Genomic DNA, 14,769 nt, shown 5'->3' with positions numbered 1-14,769 from the left:
TTAGTGCCTCACCAATTTTTGAGGCTGGCTTTGAATTCTCGATTCTCCTGTCTCAACCTCCCAAACCAATGTGATTACAGGCATATGACAAATCGCCTGGCTCATTTTCTTTTTAAGAAAGAAGGTTTTCCATGTTATATCTTAAGGATTGAAGAATGATAATTCCTGGTAAAATATTTATAATTTTAAAATTTCATTAATAATAATATCAATTATTCTTGAAAAATTATATTAATTATAACATATAATTGTATTACATTATTGTTTTACACATAACACATTAATTAGTTAACTTTTGATTTACTGTCCTTAGAGTATTTTGAGTAGAATTATATTTGTCCAATAGTAATAAAATAAAATTTTGCACATCTTGGTTAACTGCAAATATATCAGAACTTCTCATTTTTTTCGGATGTTATTGACCTCAGTTCAAGTCAACATATGTCCCCTTAGTCTTACACTTACTGAAAGAATGAGAAGAAGTAAACTACCTTTTCCTGAGGCATCTTTCATCCTATTACCCACAAACTTCAGGAGCTTTGCCTGCCTTTTTATTAATCTTGGCACTCGCTCCATTCGCCACAGGAACATCCACACCCCTAGGGATTACTTAATCGATGTCTTTCTGGTCTTATTGCATCCCTGCCCAACCTGGACTCCATGGATTGTATTTCATCTGTGTTTTTATGACACCTTCTTTGCTTTGATCCTTGTCCTTTGGTGGTGTTTGATTTCTAGTCCTGGGCCTTGTGGGGATCACATCATTGTAATTTCTTTATTTCTCTTCTTGGGCTGCTGATTACTTTGACAAAAGTCTTAAAATCTACATATGAATTTCTGTCATTGTTTAAACCTCTCTGATGTTTAGTAATCCTTTATGTAGAGCTCCATTGACTGGGCATTTTATTCTGATAACAGAACCCAATATTACTTTGGGGAGCTATACCTTTTTCACTTTTAACTTATATGATCTGAGTACACATACACATACACAGTTTTATAGATGAGCAAACAATCCTCAACTGGGCAACTTACCAGTTCTCCTTCCAGGGCAGTGGGTATATGATTCAAGTCTGAGATTCAGTTCCAGAACTTTACTTGGCAACATTGAGAAAGAGGCATTCTTTCTTCACTGGGTTTGCTAGACTGGTTTCATTTAAGCCTGTGGATAATTGGCCAATTTGGCCATCACATTGATTCATTCTATCTAAAACTGAAGCTGACATTGAGAAAAATAAGGTCAAAGGTAAAAAAAAAATGTACTTCTAATAGCATCATTTAAGCAGCTAGATCCAAACATTCCTGAAACTATCATAGATTTACTCCTATAAATTAATAGATATTTTCTTGGGTTTCTGTCATTACTAAAGTGGGTCCTAAGTAATGCACTGCTCTAAAGGGTTTTCTCAAAGGTTATCATTACTACAAACAGTAATAACTGATATTTACTGAGTGCTTACCATATACCAGATATAATTTTCAGCACTTTCTTAGATAAAATCATTAACACCTCCCAATAATTATTTTCCCACTATTATTTTCTATTTAAAGATGAAGAAATTGAGGCACAGAGAGATTAAGTAACTTGCTCTAAGGATATACACTTATAAGTGATAGAGCTGGGATTCAAGCCAAGGTACTCTGGCCTAAGGACCCATGTCTGTATTGCTGTGTGCTGCTTCATGAGTGAGCAATTCCAGTGGCCTTTCCTCATTCTCCTTAGCCTCTTAGATATATTAGACACTATACACTTGTTCTTCATACTCACAGAAAGGTTTTGCTTTCCAATCATTCTAACAGGAATGCTTTTAGCTTTTCTTCTGCCCTATCTTCGAAATCTAGAATTTTCCTAAGGACTCCCTACTCTTCCCATGATACTCCACAATTTCAGATGATACTTCCATGCAAATGATACTGAAGGAAACAAAAATATTTATCCCCAAAACAAAAACTATTGTTGAGGTGAAGACAACCATAATACAGTGGAACTCATAGGCTCTCCAAAATAAGGACAAGGGTTCATAAAGAAAGAAGACCTTTCTACCTCCTAACCCCCTAAGAAAAGGATGCAGATTATTTTTTAACATTTTTTTAGTTGTAGATGTCATAGTATCTTTGTTTTATTTAGATATTATTAGTGGTGCTGAGGATCAAATCCACTGCCTCATGCATGCAAAAAAAGCATTCAACCACTGAGCTACAACTCCAGCCCTAGATTGTCCTTTACAATGCCTATTTATCTTCTCAGAGATGGCAGCATCAGAGGAATCTGCCAGCAGACTTTATTCCCACAGATTTATCTCCCCATATTTTTGCCACCTTTGAAATTTGGGACTTCTTTTGTTTGTCTTGTCATTTCTCTAAAATATATTGTTCTTTGTTGAATACAGACTCCTGACGCAGGAGGATCATAAGTTTGAGGCCAGCTTGGGCAATTTAGCAAGATCCTGTATCAAAATAAAAAAAGAAAAAGGTTTGGATAGAGCTCAGAGGTACAACAATCTTGGGTTCAATCTCCAGTATCACAAAACAGCAACAAAGAAAACCAACACTTTAGCCAATGCCTTCAATTTATTTTCTCCTGTGTGATGTGCACTGTACCAATTAATGAACTTGCTTCTTTTTTCTCTTATTAATCTATCTTTTGTTGCCAGAATCTGTCCCAATTACAAACTTATGAGGGTTGAGGGAAAATTACATTATACTCACATCAATACTATTAAATCAAACTTTTTATTTTGAATTGCCCACTTTCTCCTCCAAATCACCTAAATGTTCTGTTGAGGCCTCAAATGGCAGAAATTATACCATAAAATAGTATTTATAGAAAAATAGAAATGTTATTTAATTCAGTTTGGCTTTAATGAAGCCAGAGGTTATAAAACCCAACCATCAAGTAATAATAACATTAGGTAACCCAGTCTCATATTTATGGCTCCTGCATCTGTGAATTCAACCATATGAGGGCCCACAATGTTATGGTTTGGCAATGAAATGTCCCTCCAAAGCTCCTGTGTTAATGCAGGAATATTCAGAGGCTAAAAGATTGGATTATGAGAGCTGTAATCTAATCAGCCCAATCTAGTTTGAATGTGCTAACTTGGTAGTGGTAGGCAGATGGAACATGGCTAGAGGAGGTGGATCACTTGTGGCATGTACTGGAAGAGTGCATCTTCCCTGTGACCCTTTCCCTCTTCACTCTCTCCAGTTCCTGACCTGCCATGAGCTGCATAGCTTTTCTTCACTGGGCCTTTCTTCCACGATATGCTACCTCATCTTGGGCTCAGACCAATAGACTCAGCCATCAGCTTGAGATCTTTGAAACAATGAGCCCCAAAATAAACTTTTCCTCCTCTTAGCAGTTCTTGTCAGATGTTTTGTTCACAGTGATGCAAAAGCTGACTAAAATATACATCAAGAAATTCTGATGCAATTATACCAGAAGATATTTGAAGAAAAATTGTAATGAACAAAAACAGACTTTTTCTTGTCATTATTCCTTAAATAATGAAGCCAGATTTAAAATTATGTAGTCACTGTACTTAGGTAAATCGGGTCTAATATCGAGTAAGATTTAAAATGGAGGCCATGCAGGCCATGCTGAGAATGAATTCCGGGAAACTCTTGAAATATTAATGAAGTCTCCAGAAAAGCCCTAGGCCCAAAGTCCATCCCAAAGAAATGTTAATGAACAGCCTCAGAAGATTTAAAGATAGCCCATCCCAAAGAAGTGTTAATAAAGTCCTTCCTGCCCAGATTACTTCTTTGGCCCACCTGTGTCCCAACCCTTTGAGCCTTCCCACCTACATTCCATCACTCAAAACTACAAAAAGGAGAGACAACCGCACTTCCACGGATTCCATCTCTCGGGTCCCCTTCTTCCTCCCGGAGAAGTCTTTTCTGCTGTCCTTTAAAAAACTTCTAATTTCTACTCTGACCTTGCCTCAGCGTGCTTCTCTGGTGTTATTCTTCAGCATTGGGGAAGCGAGGACTCGTCACCGGTCAACAGCGCTAACAATAACACAGAACAAATAACAACTAATAACAACAATTCACATTGCATTTATACTGCATTAGGCACTATAAAAAAATCTAGAAATGATTTTAAAGTATATAAGATGATATATGCAGACACAACACAATTTTATAAAGGGATTTGATAGACACCACAGATTTTGGTGTCTGAGGAGGGTCCTGGAACTAATCCCTCCTGGATATGGATGACAGCTATATAAAGGTTATGTTGTCATGGATGCTTTGCAATGACTAAGACTTTTAGATAGCCATTACATCCAGTGAGATGAGAGATAATGTTAGTAAATACTTAGATAACAATTTCCTAATAGGTAAACAAAAATATATTTATTTTGCATATTATCATAAAGTTGAGTTTTTGTCTGCCTTTAATAAAAAGTGAAATATTGAAAATTAGACTCTTCATTTGTGATTTTGTTAAGATGTTTATGGAAAACAAAACAAAACAAAACAAAACAAAAACCTATTTCTTCACATCAGGTTGTAAACTGACAGGAAAAGCTGCTTGAGTTCACTAGATAAGTGTCAATAACTCCTCTCCCAGATTATGGTTCTCAAATTTGCCCATTCACTGGAATTCCCTTGTAATAGGGGACTCCTTAATACTGGAAAACTTAAAAAAAAAGACCTAATTAATTTTGTTTGTTTAACTTGTTCTTTTAAGTTATTTCTCTGTCCCAGCTTCCTATAGGCAATCAGCTCATGCTAAGAATGGAAGCTGAAAGGAAGCTGCTCCCCAACACAGAACCTGTAAAACCAGATTTGCAAACCCCACAGGGCCTGAGTAGTCAGCAGATGCATATGCTCTTGGCTCCCCACTTTCATTCTTCTCCTATAGAATTTTGAAGCTGTGTCTGTACAGGCAAGATAAATTTCCAGGCTAGCTGTCTTCTTTGTTTTGGCCAAACCAAGAGTAAATTCATTGGTATTTTCACAAGCACTCCATGTAATTCCTATATGTTTCCAAAATTGAAATCCAAGGTTGAAAATAATTGTTCAGAAGGTACAATTTCTAGAGTTGCTAGATAAATATGGGCACAAATTTAAATTTAAATTTTTAATGAACAATTATTTTTTAGTATAATTATGTTTATACTAAAATGATGTTCATTATTTATTTATTTATTTATTTATTTATTTATTTATTTATTTATTTTGTTTTTAACACCATCCCAGTGCTGGTGTTACTGGAATCAAGTGCCCACAATGTCTACCTCTCAACCAAGAATTTTGGAGTCAGTTGGTGGAAGGAATCAGGCTTTAGTCAAATCCAACCCTGAAGAAGATAGAGAGGTTTGCTCCCAAATCTCTATCTTAAGAGAAATTTAAAGAGCAAAGGGCTTTTATATGGAGGGGGCAGAGGCAGTGAATAGGAAGGCTAATATCTGGGTAGGGTCTTTGTCATCCAGGTGAGTATCTTTGTTCCTTTTTGGTTGGAATATCACAATGGGCTTCTTTTCAACAAACAGGATTAGGAAGGGGAAGAAGGAAAAAGGGAGGGGAGGAGTGAGCAAAGAGCAGTTTCAAATGAGCATCTGTTACATTGGGAATAGAACCAGGGCTTGCACATGCTAAGTAAACTTTGTACCACTAAGCCATATCCCTAGTCCCCCAAATTCAATTTTAACTGGACATCTGTGTTTTTAAATGCCAAACTTGTCATCATTTCTCTGACTATTCTGTGACTTCATAGCAAACAAGAGGTTAAATTATATTCCTTAATCAGAAAGCATCAAAACTTTTTGTCTTGCCTCCCTTCTTTTCAGTTCCTCTAAAGGTTCTTTCTTTCTTTCTTTTTTAAAGAAAGCACTGCCAGCTAGCTAATCTTTCCCTCTAGAAGCTGATAATATCCTCTCTTCTGTTTTCATGTGATTCCTCCCGTCAGTGGAAAGTCAAGTGCCTTTGAGGCTTCAAATCTCTCTGACATCTCCTTCTGTCTCATCTTTCTGATACCAACTGGAGAGTGTTTTCTGTTTTTCAAGGCTCATGTGATTGAATTTGGCCTACCTAGGTAATCCTAGATAATCTTTTTATTTGAGTTCCTAACCTTGATTAAGTCAGCAAAGTCTCTTACTTCATGATGTAACATATTCATAGGTTCCAGGACCTTAGAGGTGAAAATTTTGGAGGAGTGTTCTACTTGTCACATTATCTGGAGAGTAATTTGCACTACTTTCCTCCATTAGAACCATCTCCCACAATTTCTTTGTTATTGTAGAATGCATCCTCCAAGTGAGTTTCTGAGAAAGGATGCAGGAAAAGAATACTTAGAATTTTACATATTTGAAAAGGTCTTTTTTTTTAACTTTATACTTTACAAATTTCAATTTTAGCCATTGAGTGGAAAACTTATGTGATATTGTCTTTCAATTATGAGACTTTTTGCCCAGGATTTCTTTGATACTTCTCTTTTTTGTTTGCTTTATTAGCTGTTAGATATTCAAACTTGGCTTGCCTAATTGCCCTGAGTAGAATCTACAGGACAATAGTGAATAGCAGTGCAAGAACTGACCCCCTGTATTATTCCCAGTTTTAGTTGGAAATGTTCATTCTTTCATGACTAAGTATGACATTAACTATGGGCCAAGCATGGTGGCACAAACCTGTAATCCCAGTGGCTGGGGAGGCTGAGATAGGAGAATCCCAAGTTCAAAGCCAGCCTCAGCAATGGTGAGGTGCTAAGCAACTTAGTAAGACCCTGTCTCTTATACAAAATAGAGCTGGGGATATGACTCAGTGCTCAGTGGTGGAGCACCCCTGAGTTCAATCCGCATTACCAAAAAAAGTATGACGTTAACTATGGGTTTTCATAGATGTCTTTTATTAGGTACTAGAAGTTACTTTCTATGCCTAGTTTAAGTGTGTAATGTGTGTGTGTGTTTTATTTTTAAAGTTGTTGTTTTCTTCGAAACACTTTTCTTAATTTGTTGAGAGGATCATGTAGTTTTTGTCCTTTAATTATGAAAATGGAATATTACATTGATAAATTTTGTATGTTACACCAACCTTGCATTCCTAAAGTAAATCCCACTTGGTCGTGCTGCATAATCATTTTCTGTTGATTTGGTTTGGTTTGTTAGTATTTTGGATTTGGTTTGTTAGTATTTTGTTGAGGATTTTTTCATTATATTCATTAGGTATATTGACCTGAAGAATTTTTTTTGTGATGTCTCTGTTATCCTTTTCATTGTCCCCCCCCCCCCCCCCCCCCCCCGGGGTCGGGGTTCATCCCATACAGCCCTATTCTTGGGACAAGATTCCAAATAAGCCATGAAAATGTTTGTATCTATCTGAGAAAGAAAGCTATATAATTGTTTGGGGGTTCCCTTGTAGCTTTCTTCCCCATTCCTCAAGCCAACTAATAAAATGTGCTTTTCATATTCCACAGCTCATTCATAGAGTTTTGAACATCTTTTTTCATTGCTCTGAATCTAGTTTTATGACTCTCTGGCAAGTCAACATTTACTCCAAGCGTCACTCACTCCTTGAACAGGCACTTTTGACTCCAGCCACCAACTCACTTCACAATTGTGATTTGCCAGGAGTGGAGTCAGGTATCTTCAGTGCTTATTCTCGGTTATGCATGGGTGGAACCTTACGCACAGGAAGGTAAGCTGCGAATGTAGTGATATCAGAAGGGAAAACTGAACCCATATAAAGGTGCCACCTTTGGAAGTCTTAGGCATGGGGATGGGTGGCTGGGACGCCGGCCCAGCAGGGAGTGGACCCAGCAGGTGGGCCTGGAACTCTGGTTAGGGCTGGTAGAGGACACCGGAGACAGCGCAGACTTTCCTTGTTCCGGGCCAGTGGGTGAGGAGAGGGGAAACTTTCCCACGGTTCCGCTTGGCCCAGCGCGGCCCGCGCCTCTCCTGGGTCCACGCAGCGTCAGGGCCCGGCGCCGCCCACGCGGGCCTCGGGTGGGAACTCGCAGAGGCCGAGTGAGCCGGGCAAGCAGCACAGAGGCGCCGAGTCCGAGGCCGGGGGATCGGGGCTGCCGGCACAGCCCGAGCGCTTTCCGCGGGGTTTGGCTCCTGTCGCTTCCCGTCTCCCCGAACCGGCATCGCCGCCGCCGGAGCTGCCGCGGCCGCCACCAGGAGTCCTCAACGCCGGGCTGCGGGCGAACCGGAGGGGGCGCGGAGCCGGCGGCTCCGGGAAGCGGACGCAGGTAAGGGCCGGAGTCTGGGAGCGGAGCGGGTTGGGGCGGGGCGCGGCGACAGCACCTCCGGAGGGGCTCGGCCTCGGCTCGACCAGGCGGCTCGGGCCCCCGGGCTGGCCCAGGTGAGGACACGCCGAGGGACTGGGCTGGGACTCGGCGCTGCTGGCCCGGCCTCGCGCCCCGGCCTCTGGTGACGCGGCGCGGTTTAACTTTCGCACCTGAGGCGTCGGAGGCGGCCTCCGGGCGTGCCCCGCCGGCAGGGTGGAATTACGTGGGGTCTGAAACCCGAGCCCTGGCGGCGGGGCGCCGGGGGCGTGGTGAGGAGGCCGCGGCGGGTAGGGTTGGTGGGAGCGGGGTCTGCGCCGCTCGCTCTTCAGGTCCGAGGTGAGGAGCGTCCTGCTTAAGGTCAGAGCTCCTGGGGACAGCCGGCGTACACCCCCTTCCAGGTCCGGTGCCCTCTGCTCAGATCCACTTTCTTTTGTCTGGTCCATTTCAGTATTGCTGTTTCAGCTGCTTTTGTTTCAGCCTTGGGTCCTGAGTGTACAGACTTTCTGCTAGGCAGCGGTCATCAGGAGGCTCTGAAATGCATCTGGACGGAGGTGGGAAGAGGGGGTCCTTTGGGGGATAATGCAGTCATTAGCACTAACGTGTAAATATAACCATATTTTTCTTTCCTACATACTACTCAGTATTTTCTTAGCATCTAATAGTTTTAAGCGTATTCATGAGAGCGTTTATTAGTTAACTTCAAAGGAGCATTATGGAGGCAGGTTACTTATTAGCCCATTTTATAGACCAGACAGCTGAGAGGCACCCAGGTAGAAAAGTGATCATATCAAAACTAAGGAGGAAGCTGTGATTAGCACTTGTCTGACAGAGTTGTCCTTGGTGGTCCAGTCGCTCTGTCAGCCTCAAGCAAAATTTAGCACTCAAAAAGTGTCAGTCAGGTACCCATTCTATTTGAATTTACTCATTAATTATTAAAATCCTTCCTTATAAAATAGAGTTGAATGTTTTCAGACTCCTGAGAAAGATCAGAATAATTTTCAGTTATTGAATAGGATCACTAGAGTTGAAATAAGGAGTAAAACTCCTTCCTTTCTTTTGTTAAATCTTTTATTTCCTGTGTAAATATAGTGCTACTGGAAGCTCAAAGATTCTTGGTGGTGATCCTAGCAGACATTCTAAGTATTCATAAATAAGTAGAATGGAAGAGATGCGCTGCTAGGTATCTGTGAATATAGCAAATTCACTTTGGTCATAAAGAATTGAACATGTAGGAGAACAGTCATTTTAGTGAAAATTAAATTGTACAGTAATTGCATGTGTATTACACTGTTGTGCTTTTTTAATCTCCCCAGAGATATCAGCAATTTACTGGTTTCCCTAGGGTTTGCATTTAAGTAGTTTTGCCATGGATCTTTTATAGCCCCGTTTTTTCTTTCTCTCTTACACTTTTATGTATTTGGCTTTTCAAAGTGAAGGGTTTTATTCTTCTAAAATTAAAAAATAATAAAGTTTTCTTTCTTTATAAAAATACAGTTAACTAGAGACACTAAAAATCTTAGTGTTTTGAAGACAGACCCCAGCCTCTTTAATAAGTAGCTCTCATACATCAAACAGGAATTCTTCCAGCCAAGTATGCAGTGAATTAATAATCATTTTAATAGACCTCTGTAGGATTTTATGACACACCTTCCTGAATAATAATAATAATACTTTGTACATATACATGCCTTTTTATCAAGGAGCTAAAAATGATCACTTAAATTTCGCTAACTACCGTAGCACAAATTTTAGGGGACAGTGTGCCTAGACTTCATTGTTGCCTCATGGAATAGACAGTTACTTTCCCTAATATATCACTTCTACTCAGCCATCTAAAAACGAATGATAACCTATCCTTTCCTTCATAGGGATATTTGGAGAATAAATGAAGTAATGTCTAGAAAATAGTTTGAACTTCATGGAAGAAAGTTGCTTTGTGTCTTCAAAGTGTGACCATATAGTCATGCTTTACTTCCCTAAATGTCATTTATGTTTTTAAACAGATGGCCTTTCTGGGGACTGTGGCTGTAGTTCAGTGATAGAGCACTTGCCTAGCATGTGTGAGGCACTGGGTTCCATTCTCAGCACTACATATAAATAGATAAATAGAATATTGTGTCCATCTGTAACTAAAAAATAAATAAATAAAAATTAAAAATAGATGGTTATTCCAAGTAGTCACCATAGGAAGCCAAAAACCTACTCCAATAGTGCTACTGTCAGTCATAATTATTTTGAATCTTTTTAAAATTCAAATAAATTTACAAGCAACTTAAAAACATTACAATTACTTTTACAACTTAAAAACATTACAATTATTTTTATAAGCACTTGTTTGTATTTTTTTTAAATAAAAGAACTGTATAAGTTTGAGTTAAGCTTTTGCTAAGCTTGGCAGGGTGATTCTGCATGGTTGCCAAACTTAGTTCTATCTTTAAGAATTTACCACTATTAAGGATATTTAAAGGATTATCATGACAACTGTGAAGGCAATTTCAAAGAGCAGTTTAAAAATAGTTTATAATGATAACATTATTAAAATGCATTTGTAACCTTCCCAGAGAACTACTCTGAAAAGGATAATACTTACTTGTAGGCTGCAGTTCTATACCTATGTGTACATTTACATGTTAAATATTTTGAAACTAATCATTTATATTCTAATCTATCAGTTATCATTTTTCATGGGGGGGGCAACAGGGATATTGAATCCAGTGATACTTTATCACTGAACTACCTCCCCAGGCTTTTTAAATTAAAAATAATTGTTTTTGAGACATGGTCTTACTAAATTCTGAGTGTCTTGCTAACTTGCCTAGGCTGGCCTTAAACTTGCCATCCTCCTGTCTCAGCCTCTGAAGTCACTGGGACTACAGGCATGTACCACCAACACCTAGCTTCACATTTATTTTTTAAGAATTAAATATTTTACATATTTGTTACTTAGTTTGCATTAAGTAAATCACCTATCACACTGGAACAGTATTAGGTTAGTAGTATGTTTTGTACAGAAGTTTGAACTTAACATAAATGCAAGTAAAATTTGGTTCCCTATTATATGTTTTGATAATACAGCTGGGATCTCATCAAAATATATAATTGTCATTTAAAACATCATTATTAACAAGCTCTGTGTGCAACAAATTTTATTGATCACATCACAGTAAAAAGACAAAATTTCAGTAAATATAGTTTAAAGATCTAAATTATTTTTATTAACGATTCTAGAATCAGTCAGCATCTCATTCTATAAAACAGAATGAGTTTTTCTCTGGGCATGGCAGGAGATTAGGTTTTTATAAGGGGAGAAGAAGGAAGCAGAAAAAAATTAAAAAGCCAATCAGAATACTTTTCTTGTAAGCCTTAAAGTAGAGGGGACTTCCTTATCATGCCAGGTCAGGTTGATGGGACTCTTTTGTATTGATTGCTATACATCTCTGTTTTCAGGCAAAACTAGTCTGTTTGGGTTTTACCTGATCCTAGAAAATTTTCTTTGGATTATGTGGCACATAGCCTAAAAACATTCATTTTGGTTTGATCTATTGGGGTCTCGTATAGGAACTCAGTCCAAAACAGTGGTGCCTATAATTGTATTTATTACTATTTTCCAGAGATATTAGTTTTCTTATTCATTTCTGTGCTTAAAAACCTTCACATGTGTATATATATATTGTTTTTGTCTATATATGGTGCTACAAAAAATACCCGAGGCTGAATAATTTATAAAGAATAGAAATTCATTTCTTGTAGTTCTGGAAATTGGGGAGTTCATGATCAAGGTTACTGCAGGTTTAATGTCTGGTGAGAGTCCTGGTCTCTGCTTCCAAGATGAATATTGTATCCTCATAGGTAGAAGGGTAAAAAAAGGGCCTAAACTAGTTACTTGCAGCCTTTTTAGAAAATACTAATCTTGTGAGGTCAGAACACTTGTGATTTAATCACTTCCCCCAAAGGCCTCACCTCTCAGTATCACCACAATTAAAATGATGTTTCTTCCATAGAATAGAAATGAGAGAAAGTGTGGTGGTAAACATTTTCTAGTTATATGAATGGTTTGCCTCCTAGGCACACCATCTCATCCCATTCATGAATTGTGATGGTGGTGGTGGTGGTTCTTCTTCTTCTTTCTCCTTCCTTCCTTCCTTCCTTCCTTCCTTCCTTCCTTCCTTCCTTCCTTCCTTCCTTCCTTCCTTCCTTCCTTCCTTCCTCCCTTCCTCCTCTTCCTCCTCCTCCTCCTCCTTCTCCCTCCTTCTCTCCCTCCTCCTCCTCCTCCTCCTTCTTCTTCAAAAATATTTTTTAGTTGTAGATGGACACAATCCTTTATTTATTTATGTTTATGTGGTGCTGAGGATTGAACCCAGTGCCTCACACATGCTAGGTAAGCATTCTACCACTGAACCACAACCCCCTCCCCAACTGTGCTTCTTCTTTGCTACCTTTGGAGGTAAAGTGAGGCTCAGGTTTTACATAAAATGTCAATTTTTTTCTCAATCTAGAAATTTAATAATAAATTTTTAAAGTGTTGTCAAAAATTTTCCCCATTATAACAGTCCATAAAGTTGCCTATATCAAAACATTTTGTTTTAGACTAAGTATGCAATAAAGTATACAAAAAATAGAATCATATTAATCAAATGTACCCTTGCTTCTATAAATACTAGCCATATTAATTACCAAGATAACTTTCTTTCTTAGATTTTTTTAAAAAGCTAGCTGAGGAAAGTGGAGCTGTTGTTTTGTTTTTGATAAAATTTCTCTGTAATAAGCAGAAATATTAGGGAATATTCTGTTAGTATTAGAACTACCCTCCGGTTTTATAATCCCTTTACTTGATTAGTTCACTAATAGACCATTAGCAAATATTTTACAAACAGCTTCAAAACATTCTTCATAAATTGCTGAAGAAAGCATGAGGCTTATTCTGAATGAGAATTGCCTGGCCTATTCAGAAACCTATGGGAAGGGACCAAAACTGACATGGATACCAATGTAAGGCAGTTTGGAATGGATAATATAGACAGATGGGTTAACAATAGGGGTAAATTTGGGACTGTGCTTTTAATGGAAAACTAAGGTTTATCTTTTTAACCAAATTCTGCTCAAATTTTTGGTTTTGACTACTCTCAAATTCCATCTCACTCCAGACAGCATGGCAGTTATCAAGAATGCAAGCAATAATAAGTGTTGACAAAGATGTGGAGAAAAAGGTATACTCATACATTGCTGGTGGCACTGCAAATTGGTGCAACCACTCTGAAGAGCAATATGGAGATTCCTTTAAAAATTTGGAATGAAACCACCATTTGATCCAGCTATCCCACTCCTCAGTTTATACCCAAAGGACTTAAAATCAGCATACTGTAGTGACACAGCCACATCAATGTTTTTTAGTAGCTCAATACAAAATAGCTAAACTGTGGAACCAACCTAGATGCCCTTCAATAGGTGAATTGCTATAGAAACTGTGGTATATATACATAATAGAATATTACTCAGCAATAAAAGAGAATAACATTATGGCATTTGCATGTAAGTGGATGGAGTTGGAGAATGTCATGCTAAGCGAAATAAAGCCAATCCCAAAAAGCCAAAGGCCGAATGTTCTCTCTGTTAAGTGGATGCTGTTCCATAATGGCGGGCGGGAATGGAGGAACTTTGGGCAAAGAAGAGAGAGGGGAGGGGATGGAAGGGGACACAGGGGTAAGAAAGATGGTGGAATGGAATGAGATGGACTTCATTACCCTAGGTACATGTATGACTGCACATATGGTGGAATTCTACATCATATACTACCAGAGAAATGAAAAGCTGTGTTCCATTTGTGTACAATGAACTGAAGTGCTATCTGCTGTCATGTGTAACTAATTAGAACAAATTTAAAAAATGGAAAAAAATGGTTTTGAGATAGAATCTGTTGTTTCACATGCCATTTGTCTTCTGGGATATACATAAATTGTATATTAAATATTTATATAGCTGAACCTGCTGGACTTAGAACTCATGAGATTGTAGAGTCAGAAATAAAGCTTCCCCTGCTCAAGTCAAGAATTATACTTCTTGCTAACCAAGCAACCATACTCTTTCGCATCTTAGCTTTTTGGTTTATTTATTTTCCTTCCTCAAAATACCCTTTTCTCTCTACTCTACCTGACTAATGCTACTTGAATCCTCTCTTATCTTTTACAACCTAGCTGGAAGTACCACTTTCTCCACAAAGCCTTCCCTGACTCCCTATTTCTTGCTTCTTGTTTTCAATTTACCCAATAGTTATATTTGTTATTTACTTTCCGTGATTTTGATTATTTAATTTATTTTCATTTTAAACTTTTTGTCCACACACATTTTCATACCCTGAAAAGCACAAACAAATCATGTCCCTGCCATATATTTCTCCCTTGTACCATATACAGCACCTAGAATAGTAGATATATCATGTATATGTGTATATATATACACACACACATACAACACACACACATATATATATATCATATAATAGTAGATATATATATATATATATATATATATAT

At 38.3% G+C, this 14,769-nt stretch overlaps 1 protein-coding gene across 1 annotated transcript in view; it reads left to right on the top strand.

The window, feature by feature from the left end:
• Nucleotides 1–8,066: 8,066 nt before the first annotated feature.
• Nucleotides 8,067–14,769, top strand: part of Rnf180 (ring finger protein 180) — a 206,816-nt gene continuing 200,113 nt past the window's right edge. The window contains 1 exon segment of the mRNA XM_078015963.1: nucleotides 8,067–8,200. The gene's annotated coding sequence lies outside the window, so the exon portion shown is untranslated.

This window comes from Ictidomys tridecemlineatus, chromosome 1, assembly GCF_052094955.1.
Source record: "Ictidomys tridecemlineatus isolate mIctTri1 chromosome 1, mIctTri1.hap1, whole genome shotgun sequence".
Classification (NCBI taxonomy): domain Eukaryota; kingdom Metazoa; phylum Chordata; class Mammalia; order Rodentia; family Sciuridae; genus Ictidomys; species Ictidomys tridecemlineatus.
Note: the sequence above shows the minus strand (reverse complement) of the source record. Positions and strands in the feature narration are given on the sequence as shown.